Genomic DNA, 18,133 nt, shown 5'->3' with positions numbered 1-18,133 from the left:
TTCACATATTTATTGTTTCTTTGTCTAAAAGGTACAAAAAGTGCCTGGTTCAATAATTTCTTTGAGAATAATTTTATGATCTGAGCATCAAATTGTGAATCTTCTGTGCACACACATCAAATTGGTTTTTCTCCTGTAAAACTAGTCATGTGTCAATTTTATTCTTTTGTTATTTATTCAACCATAAGAACTAGAAAAGTTTGGAGGGGAAGATTTCTCCATCTCCCCAATAAAAGTATTGATCTAAATGACTACTAATTTTTGAGATGATGTCTACCAGCCTTCTGGATTAGGGAATCTATGGTGGGAAATATCATTTGAGCACATCCTGTAATGGTGATCATTCACATTTATGGTTGTGGGATCTGAATAGCTTGAGTGTTGACACATCATTTCTCTTAACACATATGACATTCATAATTACTAAAATGTCATACTGTGAGAATTATGCCTTTTAGTTTTCCATCAGGATCCTGGCACAGCTTTCCTGCTGGATTTGCTGACTGCAGCCTCATGACCTTTAATCATGTATGTAAAAACCCCAACACTGCTCAACTAAACTAATTATCAGCTAAAAAAAATCCAAAAGAACAAAAACAACTCTGTATTCCTTATGGCTATCAATAACACTGATCTAATACTTGACACCCAGGGAGATAATGCTGAAGATTACCACCACAGGCCAAAGTTTATCATTGCTTCAGAGGCAAAGCAAAATGACAATTAAAGGTGGTAAACTGACATTTAAAAACTCTGATATTTTTTAAAACTGTTCTCCTGACATTCACTCTTCAGCAGACAGAAGCACAGTCATCATCGTGCCCTTAAATACATAGTTGAGGAATTATAGCTGCTTATTTATATTGATTTTTTTTCAAATTGAAGACCAGAAATGTTTTTTTTCTTTTCAAATTGATTATTTGTGGTACAAATGGATATAAATCTGTAGGCATATCTCTGAGCAGGAGAAACAATGTTAACATTGTATTCTTTGTTCATTATTGCTTAGTACCAGAAATGGTGAACTGTTCAGCTATAAAACATGGCAAAATTTGCTGTAGATTAGAAACAAAATACTTAAATATTTAAATATTTCCAGACTGACAAGACTTTAGACAGGGAGAAAAATGTATTCCTTATGAAGCCAAGTCAAGCCACAAGGTAGATTAGCCTTATCCCTAAAGGGTAGCATAAAGGAAAATTCAAAATATAAAATGCCATGCTTATTAATTGTTACATCCTTAGCAGAAAGCCAAAGGATGGGATCCTATTTTAATGACTCTCATGCTAACACCCAGTTTTATATTGTAGGGCTATTTCTACATCCTTTGGTAGCCCAGAGCAATACTGCTTTGCTGAATCAGAAACAGAATTTTATTTGAACAAGAAATTCTCTATAAAAGATGCATCATAAGTTCTCTTTTAGTAAGAAATCTATATTTACAGACTTATAGAACCTTAAAATTGAAAAGGATCAGAGAAAACATATAATCCACCTTGTTCATTTCTCTAGGTTAGGAAATTGAAGTGCAAATGGGAAAAAGGATTTGCCTGGAGTTATATGGCTAGTCAGTGGCAGGACTGGAATTAAAATCCAAGTCTTTTGATTCTTGGTCCTGAAGTGTCATCACTAAATAAAAATTGTTTCTATTAATCTTAGAAAGAAAATACACTGTGATTATTGGGAATATAGGTTCAAATGCTAAAGTACATAAATGAGTTGGGCTTTTTATTCTAGCACCTTGCTGATGTGTGATTTAGGACAAATCATTTAAATGCTGATTCTCATTTTTTCATTATAACATAAGGATAATAATGTTGCTTCTTTAGAGGGATTATTTTTAGGATTAAATGACTAAAATAATGTAAAGCACTTGGGAAAGTACCTGACACATAATAAGGTGCCAAAAATATTTGAAAATATTTTCTTATACTATTAATATAATTGGTTTAGTGGAGATAGTTTTTTGAAAAGACATTTAAGATGGGATATTTTGGAGCAGCTGAGAAGGAAGCAGTCAAAAGCAAGTAGACAGAACAGTTAAAAAATGCATCAGAGTATGAGAGAACTTCTTTATGAAAATGTAAAATGTGAAATCTTTATGGCTACCTCTGGTCTCTCAAGCCATACCTGAATGTCAAGAAAGGGAAGACTGCTTCTACACTGTTCTCAAACTAATTATGCTGTGTTAATATCTTAATATGGTCTGCAATAATGCATTATTTTCATGGTGATAAAAGATTATTTGTCCTTTTTTATTTCAAATGCTTTAAAATAAAAAAAATATATTTTATTTCAAACTAGAGGCCTGGTGTATGAAATTCCTGCACAGGGTGGAAGTTGTGACCCTCAGCCCAGCCTGCACCCTCTCCAATCTGAGACCTCTCAGAGGATGTCTGACTGGTATCGGACCTAAAACAGCAGTTGGACATCCCTCTCACTATCCAGGACTGCTGGCTCCCAACTGCTTGCCTCCCTGCTTGCCTGATTGCCCATAAGCACTTCTGCCTGCCAGCCTGATCACCCCCTACCCACTCCCCTACCAGCCTGATTGATGCCTAACTGTTTCCCTGCTGGCATGATTGGCCCCAACTGCCCTCCCCTGCTGGCTTACTCAACCCAACTACCCTTCCTTGCAAGCCTGGTCACTCCTAACTGTCCTCTACTCCTAGCCTGGTCACTTCCAACCTAGAATCAAACTGGTAACCTTTCGGTGCACTGAATGATGCCCAACCAACTGAGCCAGGACTGAACTGAATGGACAGGACTGAAATAATACATTTTTATTGCCACAGGGATCTTCACATTTGTGGATATGCCAATGTCACAAAGTAACTGAGAAACCTAGATCACTGCTATGAGTTTTATTACTGGTCTGCAATGAAATATGGAGTTTGCATCATATATTAATCAATCATATCACTAAACACGTACCATATACAACAGTGGGAAAAAGTAGATCTACAGTTGAGTATGCAAAACACAAAGTTAATAAAGTTATTGAGAATTGTAAGTTGCCAAAACCACTTTGGCTCAGTGGATAGAGCATCAGTCTGTGGACTGAAAGGTCCCAGGTTTGATTCTGGCCAAGGGCATGTACATTGATTGCGGGCACATCCCTGGTGGGGGCTGTGCAGGAGGTAGCTGGTTGATGTTTCTCCCTCATTGATATTTCTAGCTTTCTATCCCTCTCCTTTCCTCTCTGTAAAAAATCAATAAAATATATATTTTTTAAAAAGAATCATAAGCTGCATGTCTTTTTTCATATGAGAAACTGTAAAACCACTTTTACCCTTATAAAATGGGGTGGCAGTCCTTGGGTTACATCAGACTTGGTGTATGTCATTTCATGGTTACATCACCATTTCCCTTCTTATCTAATAAAAGAATAATATGCAAATTAACCATCACTGCAAAACACAGATGGCCGCCCCCATGTGGACATAAGATGGCTGCCACAAGATGGCCGGCAGGGGTGGGTGATCAGGCCAGCAGGGGATGGCAGTTGGGAGGGACCAGGCCTGCAAGGGAGGGCTGTTGGAGGTGATCAGGCCTGCAGCAAAGGGCAGTTGGGGGCAACCAGGCCAGCAGGGGAAGATAGTTGGGGGAGACCCAGGTTTGCAGGGGAGGGAAGTTGGGTTTAACCAGGCCTGCAGGTGAGGGCAGTTGGGGCGGACCAGGCCTATAGGGTAGGGTAGTTTGGGGCGGGGTGCTGGCCTGCTGAGAAGGGCAGTTGGGGGCAACCAGGCCTGCATAGGAGGACATTTAGGGTGACCAGGTTATCAAAGGAGGGCAGTTAGGGGTGACCAGACCAGAAGTGAAGGGAAGTTAGGGGCAATTGGTCCAGCAGCGGAATAGTTATGTGTCAATCAGGCTGGCAGGGAAGTGGTTAGGGGTTGATCAAGCTGGCAAGCAGAAGCAGTTAGGGGCAATCAGGCAAGCAGGCAGGTGAGTGGTTGGAGCCAGCAGTCCTGGATTGTGAGTTGGACATCCCTCTCACAATCCAAGACTGCTGGCTCCCAACCACTCACCTGCTTGAGGGGTCCCAGATTGGAGAGGGTGCAGGTTGGGCTGAGGGACATCCCCCTGTGCATGAATTTCATCCACCAGGCCTCTAGTTCATTTATTAAAATTTTTTTCCATCATTTCAACATATGTACATATGTGCTTAATGTTTTTTATTATTTATTTACCACAAGTAAAGGTCAGCAATTATTACCTTTCTTTTAATTGTTTTTACTGTTTCACTTCATTACTGCTTGTATGTGCTCCTTGTGAGTGAGATTTAGATGCTTATGTAGTTGGGTTCCAACTCATAGCAAAAATCTTTTTATGTTGCACCATTGGAACAGATCTCCAACATAACCCAAGGACCTACTGTGTGTGTGTGTGTGTGTGTATGGTTATATGTAACATAATCATAATGCATATACATATTATATATAAATATAAACATATATTTACATATATGTTTGCAGGAAAACCTTTTTGATGATGAAGGTAGTGTATTGATTCACATTCTGGTGCAACTTCAGGTTAATTTCAAATGTCTAGGTTGATTAGTAAAGGGTACTGATCTTTGGACTAGCATTGACCCTCAGACTGCACTTTGATTAACAATGTACCTAGGCTATGAACATTGAGTAATTCTAGCAACAAAGTCCTTTCTTAATTTTATTGGCTCTATTGAAAGGACATGGCTCTGATCTAGTCTTCCAGATTGCACTGGTGAGTAAACAATATATTCTAATATAGAAAAGTTGATGACTAACCTTATAGGACCATTTTAACCTGATTTGTAGGACATAGCTCATATATTTCAATCTTTCTGGAAAATTCCATTGATTTGCCTTCTCATCTGATAATGGCAGCATAGCTATTCTAACAATAGAATCTATAAAATTTTACTAGCAGTTGTATTAAAGTGGCAAATATTAATCATTAGCCCTTATATTTTAATATCTGCCAATATTAAATGCCATTTTTAAATGAATACAAGAAAAATGGAGATCATGTGACAAGGATAAAAGAAATGCCTTTGTTTCTAATTTTGTTTAATACCTAGTTTTATCATTTCTTTGCTCCAAGGAACTGTGGGGATGCTTTCTGTAATACTGAATTTCTTTTATTTAAATTTAATTTTTTTTTATTATTTCAGAGAGGAAGGGAGGGGGGAGATAGATAGAAACATCAATGATGACAGATAATTCTTGATTGGCTGCCTTCTGCACACACCCCACTGGGGACCGAGCTGGCAATTCCGGGCTTGTGCCCTTGGCTGGAACTGAACCTGGAACCCTTCAGTCCACAGGTTGACGCTCTATCCACTGAGCCAAACCAGCTAGGGCAATACTGAATTTCTGAACCACTATTTCATAAAGTTGTTTTAAACACTGAGAAGAGTACCTGTATTTTTACCAGCCTTTCTTCTTCACTCCTTCTTTCTTGGGAGGTGCATACATTTTAATCTTAAAATCCTGACTTTGCGGTCTCCCTTAGGAAGAATCAAGATCCTAAGCAGCCTACAACTACATGGGTAGTTTTGTTACCACTGCCTTTCTCTTTCTCTCAATCTCCTTGACTTTATTTCAAATATTTGCCTACAAGTTTCTTATCTTTGAGTGAAACTGACCTGTCCTATTATTAAACCAATAGAAAATACTTCTGGTGTACCCCTCACAGTCAAACAGTTTTGTGGACAGAAACCTATTCTAATTCAAGCATTTCCAAGTCCAATGGAAGGATTATTACCAACTCTCAGTACCTACCCATGTTATTCCCAACAACTGATAGCATTCCCCAAACCAGCCATCATTATTTTATTTCTTTTTCTTTTTCTTATGAGTATTTACTTTAAGGTTAAACCCATTGAAAGCAGAAGGTCCAAGCAACATTAAGCCTTCAGGAGCTAAGACTCTGGAAGCAGCAAAAGAAAAACCCACAAAAACAAAACAAAAAAACTCCTGTGGTAATAATTAATGATGTTTTCCAAATATTAAATTCTATTCTTTTTCTGGAATTATGATAGAATTGTACTTTCTGGACCCTTATGATTCGGTAGGGCTGTGTTTTCAGTTATCACCAATAAGTTGCAAGCAGCAGTGGCATGTGTTGTTTTTGGCTGAGGACTTAATGTATCAGTTACAGCTCTCTTTCTTTCTGCCATGAAAACAAACAATGCTCCAAAGAATGGCTGAAGAGGTCCTAGGTCCTAAGAAAAGATAACATGGAGTAGATTCTGAGCTTATCCTTGATGAACAAAGAGCATGAGCAACAATTAACCTTAGTTGTTTCAAGCTACTAAGATTTGGGTGTTTGTTACTGCAACATAATTGAAATTATCCTGCTTGATAGTTTTCTTCATGCAACCCTTCTAGAGTTATCTTTACTGCCTATTTTTGTTTACAAATTTAAGTGGAATAAACAACTTGTCTATAAACCATATAGCTTGGCCCATGGGTAAAAGGTAGTCCTGGAGTTTTGAGTTTTTGAAAGTTATAGATGTCATGTGGAAATTTTGTTATGCTCTATAGCTTGTTAAATGACATTCTACCTACAAAGCTTTCACTTCAAAATATATTTGGTAAGTTAAAATTGTATATTGTAGTATATTGTAATCTCTGGAGCAACCAGTGCACATGCGCTAGCACACACACACACACACACACACACACACACAAATAATAGTAGACTTAAAACCAAGCATATCAATAATTAATTTGAATGTAATTAAGCAGTTCTTCACATAAAAGGCAGAAAGACAAAGATTTTCCATACTGGGTTTAAAAAATTAGATCTAGATGTTATCTACAAGATGAATACTTTAAATTTATAAACAAAGATAAGCTGAAAATAAAAGGATAGAAAAAGATACAGCATGCAAAATGTAAACTTGACAAACGTCTCTGAGAAGGAACCAGAAAATTTATCTTGGCAAATAGTCAAGGATAATATATATATCCCATTGCAAATATTCTAAGGAGAGAGAGAAAGAGAAAGAGATAAAAATATTCAAGCAAATCACAGGTTTTAATTATTTTCAAATATCAAAGCATTCTCAAATATTTGTTATTAAAATGTGGGTGTTGTGTATCTTGAAAGAAGAAAATATTGGGATCTTTTTGAGATAAAATGATCATACAGAAGAACTTAATAAAAGAGCGATATTTAGATCTCAAAGAAGACTTGAAAATACAAGGTTTTTAAATGAAATAGAAATACTACCTATGGTATGTGGAATATTTTTGCATGTTACTTAAAACCTTTAAATAGTTATGAATTTAATAAGTTTAATTAGGAAATACTATAACTAGTATATCACAGTCATGATTTCATATTATTTTCTAACTAGGGGCCCAGTGCACAAAGATTCGTGCACAGGGGGTCAGTCCCTCAGCCTGACCTGCACCCTCTCGAATCTGGGACCCCTCAGGGGAGCCCTCTCCAATCCAGGAATTTCTGTCTGTCTTTGCAATCATATGAGTGAATTGTCTGAGACCCCAACACAGTTTGGTTTCTTGCTCACAAAATAATAGAGGCTTTTTTTTTCTTCATTGGTGGAGATTTTTCTGGAAATTTTAAGATATCTTCCCTTTAATTTTTCCTAGACATTCTGATTTTACTTATGTCTCTAACCTTTGCTTTCCCTCCAACAGTAACTTGCTCTAGGCTCACTTTGCTCTAGTGTTTAGGAGATCTGTCTGCCACCAGAACTATGATTCCCAGCATTCCTGGTGCTCTCTGCTCTCTGGGCTTCCACTTCCAGTCCTAGGCTGCCACCAGGACTACTATTCCAAGAATTCTTGGTGCTCCCCAGGCTCTTGTTTTTCCCTTCCTGCTCTGTCTCTGTCCCAGGACCTCCTGCTCTGCCAAGTCCTCCAAGCCACCAGCTCTCTCCCTCTCTGCTCTCCATCTGGTGGCTTGGGGAGCCAAGTTCCCCAAGCCGCTCCACTCTCCACTGGCTCTCCTGCTCTGTGGGTTAATTTGTATACTCACTTCTGATTGGCTGGTGAGCATAGTGGAGGTACGTTCAATTTACATGTTTCTCTTTTATTACATAGAATAAAGACAAAGCTTACACAAAAGGGTCATGTTTTTACTTAAAGGAAATTACTAGATGAATCACAGAGGTGGTTGATATACAAATATGATAAAACTCATGGAGGTCATATGAAAATGGCTAAAGTTTTAGAAACACTGATTGAACCCAGGAGGGGAAATAATTTGCTTAAGGTCACATAGTAAATGAATGACTAACCTGAATTTAGACCGTAATCCTTCCAATGACCATTGCAATGCTCCCCCCCCCCACTATACTATTTAAGAAGAAGTATAAATTACTTGGTTATTATAGAACATTTTGCATTTAATGACTAAACAATAAAATGACGTGAGGTATTTATTGAATACTGTAACATGACAAGACTGAATGTAACATGCCATCTCCACAATCTTAAAGATGGTTGATGTTAACTTTGAAGCTCTAAAGTCCTGACCATCAAAGAGCAATTCCTTTATTGATAACAAAACTTTTCACTTTCTCAATATTTATTACCTCCTACCTCTATTAAATATGAGAAATATGAGGCAAGGACTTTGTCCATTTTGTTCACTGTATCCTCAGCATTTGGAATGGTGCCTGGCCTATAGTGAATGTCAATTTATTATTTGTTGGTTAAATAAATTCAAAAGATCAAGAGGATACTGTAATGCCAGAAATTAAGGTTATATATTTTGGCATATGCTAATGTGTCATTAATTCAACAAAAGTAATGATTCATTCATTTGTTACTTTAACAAACATTTGTGCAGAATCAACCATATGGCAGACACTATCTTTGCATGAGAGATATAATATTAATGAGACAATCATGATATCGCCCCTCACAGAACTCATTTTCTATGAAGAACAAGTACTAATAGACTGGCAAATATGACCAAGTGTGTTAAGTGCTACATTAGGTATAAGTATTAAGAGGCTATGGCAGGCATATAGGAAGAACACTTTATCAGACTTGAGGGTAAGAAAAATCTAAGCTGAATCTAAAAGATAAATGGCAGTTCATTAGTAGAAAACAGTTTATGCTAATCACTACTGCAGTAAAACCCCTGAGGCAGCCTTAGGCAAAAAGATTACATAGATCAATTGTCTTCCCCATCCCCATTTTTTTCCTATAGTGTCTCTGACAGATTTCTATCTTGTGTTCTATTTCCAAAGGGCCTTGCTCTTAACTGAGCCCCACTGTGGTAGTAGCTAATAAAAGTTCAAGGCACTTATCCCTCCAGAGATATTCTAAACAAGTCTACAATTACCCAGTATTTGTATCCTTCCCTTAACTATAAAAGTAATCTTAGCATGCTTTAATTATAACTTATTTTGTTTATTTAACAACTTATATGAAAATAGGGGCCCGGTGCATGAAATTTGTTCATGGCTGGGGGGGGAGGAGGGTGTCCCTCAGCCCAGCCTGCACACTTTCCAATCTGGGATCCCTTGAGGGATATCTGACTGCCTGTTTAGGCCCAATCCTGGTGGATCGGGCCTAAATGGGCAGTTGGACATCGCTTTCACATTCCTGGACTCCCAATTGCTTGCCTGTCTGCCTTCCTGATTGCCTCTAACTGCTTCTGCCTGCCAGCCTGATCACCCGCTAACCACTCCCCTGCCAGCCTGTTTAATGCCTAACTGCTCCCCTGCCAGCCTGATTGCCCCTAACTGCCCTCCCCTGCAGACCTGGTCACCCCCAACTTCCCTCCTTTGCCTGCCTGGTCATCCCGAATTGGCCTCCCCTGCAGGCTTGATTGTTGCCAACTGCCCTCCCTTGCAGGCCTGGTCCCTCCCAACTGCTCTCCCTTGCTGGCCATCTTGTCATGGCCATCTTGTGTCCACATGGGGGCAGGATCTTTGACAACATAGAGGCAGCCATCTTATGTGTTGGAGTGACAGTCAATTTGCATATTACTCTTTTATAACATAGGATAATGATATTATTTAGGGTGGTAAACTATAACCTGCTGAACAGGCATATGTTTTTATAAATAAAACTAGGGGCCTGGTGCATGAAGATTTGTGCATGGGGGTGAGTCCCTCAGCCTGACCTGCACCCTCTCCAATCTGGGAGCCCTCAAGGAAGCCCTCTCTAATCCTGGAGTTTTTGTCAATCATATGAGCGAATTGTCTGAGACCCCAATCCAGTTTGGTTTCTTGTTCATAGAATAATAGACACTTTTTTTTCCTTTGTTTCATTGGTGAAGATTTCCTGGAAGTTTTAAGATATCTTCCCTTTAATTTTTCCTAAACACTCTGATTTTACTTATGTCTCTCACTTTTGCTTTCCCTCCATCCCCCACTGCAACAGTAACTTGCTCCAGGGTCACTTTGCTTTAGTGTCTAAGAGTTCTGTCTGCTACCAGAACTATGATTCCCAGCATTCCTAGTGCTCCTCGCACTCTGGGCTTCCATTTCTGGTCCTGGGGCTGCCATCAGAACTACTATTCCCCAAATTCTTCATGCTCCAGACACCTTCAGTTTTCCCTTCCTGCTCTGTCTTCATCACAAGGCCTCCCATTCTGCCAAGTCCTCCAAGACACCAGCTCTCCCTATCTGCTCTATGTCTGGCAGCTTGGGGAGCCATGTTCCCCAAACTGCTCCACTCTCTGCCAACTCTCCCACTCTGCTCTCTACCTGGCTGCTTGGGGGGAGTGACCAAGAGAGCCACTTCCTCCATAAGTCACTGGCTCTCCTGCTCTGCTCCCTGCCCAGTACCTGTGTATGCAAATTAACCTGCCATATTTTGGGGGTTAATTTGCATACCCACTCCTGATTGGATGTGGGTGTCATGGAGGTATGGTCAATTTACATGTTTCTCTTTTATTATACAGGATTTTATTGGCATACACCCAGGCTCATTTATTTGATATTATTTATGGTTTATGTGATCTACTATGGCAGAGCTGAGTAGCTGAAACAGAAACCATATGCCGTTCAAACCTAAAATATTTTCTATCTGGCCTTTTACTGAAAAAGTTTGTCAATGCCTGTTTAGAAATTATGGTTTTACCTTTAAAATGATGATTCCTGTTTAGAGTGGAAAATTAAATTTCTGACAAACTTAATCATTTTCTGTACTATTCTATACATTTTTTGCAGTTTTTATAAATAATACCTTCTCACTTAGTTTACTTTCCTTCCTTTTATAATACATATTTCAATAATTCATTTAGTGAGAATCTGAGATAAACTTTTATTAGTCTTAAATGTTTAAAAATATCTTAATTTTGCCCTTGTTTTTAAATGGTAATTTAATTGATTATAAAATTCCATGTTCATGTTCTCCTCCCACCCTCAGTACTTTGAAGATATTATTTCACTTTCTACAGATTTAAAAAAAAAAAACACTTAAAAATCATCTCAATAATTTTGTATGTTTTTGGTCTTTTATTTCTGATATCTTTTTAAGATCCTCTCTTTAAGCTTGATACTCTGCAGACTTAAGAGATGTGCCTAGATATAAATTTATGTTTATTTAACTTGTTTGGTATTTGGAATGCACTTTAAATCTGAAAAATTGTGTCTTTAGTTCTGGAAAATTTTCAGCTACTATATCCTCAAAGAATTCATGCCTGCCATTCCATCCATTCTATTTTCCTGGACTTTTATGAGACAAATATTGGAAACTATTGGTCTACATATGTTTCTTTAATTTATATTTTGTACATTTTTAAAATCTGTCCCTTGATACCATGTGCTGGATTGATTTTCTCAAAAAAATTTGTAATTCATTAATTTTTTATTCAGCTCTGTCAAGTGGAGAGCATGTTTTATTTCAATGACTAGTGAAATGAGTGAGATTCCTCCAAGGCCCTAGATTCAAATTTGGCTGCACATTTCATATAAAACACATTAAGATTCTGTAGCCCACAGCAGTTGGACTTCCAGTTGCTTCTGTCTTCTTCTAAACCAAGAATATAGAGGTGGCTTCAGGCTCCCATACTTATGCTTTTGTTCTTTTTCTAGTCCTCAATGGTAGCCATATTTTCCCCAGCTATATCTTTGTTACTTTTGCCCTTTATATTTTATAAATCATAACTTTGTGTTTGGGACAGAGTAGTAATTGAAACATGAACTCAGTGCATCATCTCAAACACAAGCCTCTTTCCAAAAGTATTTGCACTTAATATATATGATTTAAGAATAAATGTCTTTAAGAATATAAATAAATTAATTCATAATAGTGGCTCTTGCAGCACCATGGCTTGTGATTAAGGACTTTTGGGAAAGGCCACTGTGGAGTTCCTTTAAGTATATCACATAAACAAGGACCTATTTCAAGGGTGGACACTACAATAACATATGTAACCCACTATTAAGTGGGTTCTTCCATCTATATAATATTCAATTTGACTCCATTCCATACCATTAGGAAATTCAAATCTCTTCTGAATATTTCTATGAATTTTAGGTAGATTACAACCTCATGGTTCCATTTATTTTTGGACTATTATTTCTGTATGTGCTATCTTCTAAACAGTTCTAATTTAGAGTAGAAAAAATTATTTGGCTTTACTTAGTCAAACAATTGAAAAAAACAGAAATATATTGATATAAAAATTTGTGGATACCTGCAAGAAGGTTTATATTGAAGAAATAAAACTATTTTCAAATTAAATGTTAGACATTGCTTTTTAAAAGTCTTTCACATGCTCACAAATGAATAAAATTAAAACTGAGAAAATGTGACTGAGATCAATCTTGATTGTGATATTATACTATATTTTTCAAAATTTATTACTGAAATAAACCGGGTAAAGAGCACAAATGATCTATCTCTATTATTTTTTACAACTGCTTGGAAACCTACAATTAGCTCAATATTTTAAAGTAAGGAAAAGAAGTCAGATAATTTTGCCATTGAGGAATTTTCTTAGTGGTCTTTCCCCCTACACAGTGTGTCACATTACTCCTTCCTTTTCTTCCCTTCTCTTTCTCTCCTCATTTCAGAACAAGAAGGAAGAAGGGCAGGAAGAGGAGAAAGACAAGGAAGAAGAGGAAGAGAAGGAGGAGGAGGAGGACGAGGAGGAGGAAAAGGAGGAGAAGGAAAATGAGAAGAAGGGAGAAAAGAATAAGTCAATCTATCATGTATTTTTTTTTTTTTGTATCAGATAGAAAAAAATGGCCATTATCTTTAATTGTCTTGGCTCTATGTCTCACTCTCCATTCTTAATGCCTTGTAAATTTTTAGTAGGGAGCAAGAATTCTGATGTAAGTTGCTGATATAATACTGGTTTTACCTCCCCAAATGAGAATACTTATTGCTTCCCTGGATGGTCTTGATGAAGAACTTAAGTTATGATCAGAATATGAATTGGGTTACAATTAATTGATTTAATGGTTCTAATTTGTGGCTGAGTGATGGTATTCAGGTTTTGCCTTCGTAGTGCTTGCATAAATAGGAAGGTATATAGTCCTATTGGGGAAAGTTCAAATTATTCCTTGGCATTGCTGGGGCCAGGGAAACTTTTCCCTTTCCCCCTTAGTTCTTCTGGATGTCAAAATAATTCTAATGACATACAGCAGATTAACAGGAGAAAATAAAATCTTAATATTTAATATTTGGGTAGTTCACATGAGCATGGTAGTTCACATGAGCATGAAAATTCTAAAGACTGAGGCAAAATGAGATATGTATGTCATTTGGGACTAAGAAGGATGTGAAGGCAGGAAATTCATGGATGGATGAGAAAAAGCAAACGTAACTATACAAATTCTTGCAGGGCTACCCAGAAACAAATGGGACAAAAGGGAATCTAATATAATAAAATTTTGCTTGGATCCTCCCTGTCTGCCACACTTAATTCATATGTACTAAAGTGAACATGCTAAAGTAAATATATGAAGGCTCCCTTCCCAAAGCAGGATTTTCTACCTGAATCACTTTAGACACATAAAGGAGAAGTTAAAAGTAAAAACTGGAGCCCTAGATGGTTTGGTTCAGTGGATGGAGCATTGGCCTGCAGACTGAAGGGTCCTCGGTTCAATTCCGGTCAAAGGCACATGCCCAGGTTGTAGGTTTAATCCCCAGTAGGGACATGTAAGAGGCAGCTGGTCAATGGTTCTCTCTCATCATTGATTTCTCTCTCTCTCTCTCTCTCTCTCTCTCTCTCTCTCTCTCTCTGTCTCTTTGCCCCCCCCTTACTCTCTGAAATCAATAAAAAATATATATATTTAAATATATATATTTAAAAAAAACACAAGTTGGATTTTAATTATTTTCAGCACAAAATATACTGCATGTACGGGTGGCACATTCTGGGGAGATTTGCTCCTGATCCCCACAGCAACTTATCTGATTATAGGTATACTTAGAGACAGCTTTAGTTTGGTAGAAAGTATGAAAAAAGGATTGAGAAATAAAGGGAGAGAGAAGTGTTCTTTGGGCTCAGAAGCAAGAGTGATACCCAGTTTATATGAACAAGGCTAAATGAAGATTGCTTTGATTACAGCAGAGAGTTCAAGCTGTGCTAGAATGGAGGGTAGGAAAAGTGAATGTTCTGGGATATTTTTTTGAAAAGCATGGACTCTGGATCATAATGGCTAATGCTTCCAGGATGTTTACTATGTGCCAGATAAATAATTTTCTAAACTTTTAGGAATCTCAAGTAGATTAATCTTCATAACAACTACCTAGGTGATCACTACCCTTACCATATTAGGGAACAAAGATTAGGTTACTTAACTATGTCACACAGCCCGTATACATTAGGTAATCAGCCTCTCAAATATATATTTTAATGTCTTCCTCTTCCTCTAAGTCCTAGATCTGCTACTTAATATTTATGAGACTTTAGGTAAGTCGATTGAATCAGAGTTTACTCAATACCAAAACATATAGTTACAAGAATTAAATAAAATACTACAGGTGCAAGACATAGTGTAATGCCAAACACAAAGCAAGCACTCAATACATACTAGATGCTATTAGTAGTAGCAGTAGTAGTGGTGTTGTTGGTTTTGTTGTAATTATTATTCCTTTTGTTTCTCCCATTCTTGCCTTTTCCATCACTGACAGCTGAAGGAAGAGTATTAGATAATACCCAAAACTTATCTCTGAGAGAGAGAAGTTCCAGAAGCCTTTAAAATAAGGCCTGTGTAAAAGTTAGGAAGAAGGACATCAATTACAAAGGAGGGCATGCCAAGGTGAGTAACAGAAAATCTCTTATCAGTGGTTTCCTATTGAATTAGGCTTAGAATACATTGACAAAAATTAGCATTTAAACATTTTTAAAGATATATTTTTCAAGACCAATATAAATATACTAAGGATAGATTTTACTCATTAGTCACAAAGTGCAAAATAAAGCAACAACTGACTGCAACAACCGGATACCATTTCCTCCTGTCAGATTGAAGCAGATTAATTCCTTAGTGTGAACACATTCATACAGTACACAACCTCATCAGTGAAAAATGTAACAGTATCTATTTTTTATGCAAATCCCCTTTAACCCAGCTATTATATTCCTAAAAATGTATCTTATAGCATTGCTTACCCAATTAAGAAAAAAAATGCATGTACAAGGCTGTTTGCAGTATTTTTGTATTTGCAAAAACCTGAATGCAGCTTAAATGTCCATCACACTCTCAATACTGCTCTGAATATGTGCAGTGTTTTTCTAACAGGCCCCCAGACAGCTAAATTTATCTGCTTTAGTAGCTAAAACAAACAAACAAACATTTTCTATTCAATAGACTTGTCTATTGTTTTTTAAATTGTTAAGTAATTTTGGTGGTTCTATTATTGTTTTCATAAACCTGAGAAGACTTTCTAGAGGTGTTATGATACAATATAAATGTCAAGAGGTAATTGCAAGAACAATTTTTAATCTTTAATCATTACTCACTTTCACTTCTAGGATATTCTCTCTACCCTAAGAGTTTAGCAGAATTATGTATTCTTTTCCAAATAGATTTTCTCTCTAAAGTTTATTTTGTTTCCCTCAAACTATGACTGTTCTTCTAATACTTGAAGGGCTTAGTCATTTTCAACCTACTCTAATTTTTTTTGTTGTTTTTTAAAGGAGAATAAAAGAACACTGGAACCTTTGGAGTGGTGGAATTGCACATCTCTGTAAAAATGCTGACACCTCACCAAACACCACCCACATAATTCACTTATAAGAAGAAAGAGAGATGGTTAATGAAAGAGTAGATGATATTTTGAAATAAAAACTCAGCATGGTCCTTTAGGGAAGAAAGGGAAAGAAATGTTTTATATAGTCCTCTAAATGCTCAATTATCTGGCAACTTTTCCCTAATTATGGCATAACCAGTCAGAGTAGACATAACATTACTTTATCCTGTATATTTACCATTGTGTCTGACAGCCTATTTCTCCTTGAGAGACTAGCAATCAGCAAAGCAGATGATGAAGCTATAAATCTATGGAATCACTTTTCCAAATATCAGTGTCTCATCAGGATGGTGGTAAGTGGGTTATTTTACAAAACACTATTGAATACATATGACAATCACCATTTTTCAGTGGTTTAATCTGCATTGTGAATTTACTTCAAAAATTTCCCCCTGAAGCTTTGCTATAAATAACACATCACAAAGGGACAAAGCTGAGGAATGAAAAAGGTTGAAGCAGATTTTATTTTAAATATTTCAATTTGTGTATTTCTAAAGCAAGCTTGCATATTTGCAATCTTTCCTAGCCATACTATTTGTGCACATATGTTCAAGAGAGAGAGAAAGAAAAGACTATGATCACATTTAACTCAGAAAAGCTATAAAGATCAGCTCTTTTACTGTTAATTCTTTTCTTTTAGGCATTAGAACAGAAATATGTCCTGTATTGTTACCATGCCTGAGAATAGGACCCCACTTTGAGCTTAAGAAATTAAATGAATATTATAAAATTTTGGATAAGACACCAGGATGCAAATTTTAAAAGCTTTTAAAACTAGACTCTTTTCTTTTGTCTAATCATAATGAAGCAATCCTCTCACCCATCACCAAATACACACACCTGTTAAAAGATAAACTGAGACATATTAAAAATTTTAGGAGTTCATTTCAGCAGAAATCCATTAGAATGGGGTAGTGATAAAAAAAAAAAAAAAAAAGAAGTGGTTAGGAGGACTCTGCTGACAGGAACCAGGGGAAAGGTTTATGCAGAGAAAGTGTGGAAGGAAAAACAGGAAACTATTTTATTGGCTGTAGATAAAAGCTAGTTGGCTGTTGGTGATTGGTTGTCTTTAGTAGTTTGATTTCAAAATCTTAAGGCATTTACTATAGGCTTAGATTTCGGTTTGCTTACTTAGGCCACTATGACATTCAAGCCATCTCAATCTAATGGTCTCCTTATTTAATTACTTTGGACCATCTTTAATTATAGGTGGGGAGAGATCTTCATCTCCACAGATTGCCAATGTGAGGGGGCTTCTTGAGGTAGCCCAAGAAAAGGAAATTTCCTAGACTTCCATGGGAAGATGAGATATTGTAGAAAACTTTATTTCTGTGGGATTATACTCCTGAGTTTTCAAGATCCCATTTCCCTTTGTCCTGACAAGAAACAAGTCCCATTTTGCCTTCAGTAGGGCTAAAATCAGTCAATGTCCAGAGTTTCCATTCCATGTTAGGGAACAGTCCAATCCAGCATTAGGCTAGCTTAGTTTGTGTCTCCCACTTCACTCCATCAGTCCATTGCATGTGGTGTCCGCATGCATAGCCTTGGCCACATGGGCAAATGCAAAGAAGTAGGAGCAAAATCAAAGGAATCAGAGAGCTGAGAGAGAGCAAACCCCTTTGTTTGTGGGATTGTTTTCCCACATTTTTACAGGCTTGCAATGTTCCTATCTAATCTAGCAAATCCATGGTTCCCCAAGTTTGACTAACAGGCAAATATCTTCCCTATGTCACCCTAATTTTACTGCATATATGTCTATCTCCCCTTTCTTGAGCTACTTCCGCCAGTGATTCTGCAGGGAATGATTTCTTGGGGAGTGTAAAGTTGCAAGCTCATGGTGAAGCTGCCCAAATGACATGTCTATAATGTCTGGCTTCCCTCTTTGCTCCTTTCATATTATTAAAAAGTGGCTAATTTTGATGCGATCATTTTGATTTAAGGT

Source organism: Pipistrellus kuhlii, unplaced genomic scaffold, assembly GCF_014108245.1.
Source record: "Pipistrellus kuhlii isolate mPipKuh1 unplaced genomic scaffold, mPipKuh1.p scaffold_m20_p_19, whole genome shotgun sequence".
Lineage (NCBI taxonomy): Eukaryota > Metazoa > Chordata > Mammalia > Chiroptera > Vespertilionidae > Pipistrellus > Pipistrellus kuhlii.
This window is presented reverse-complemented; position numbering follows the sequence as displayed.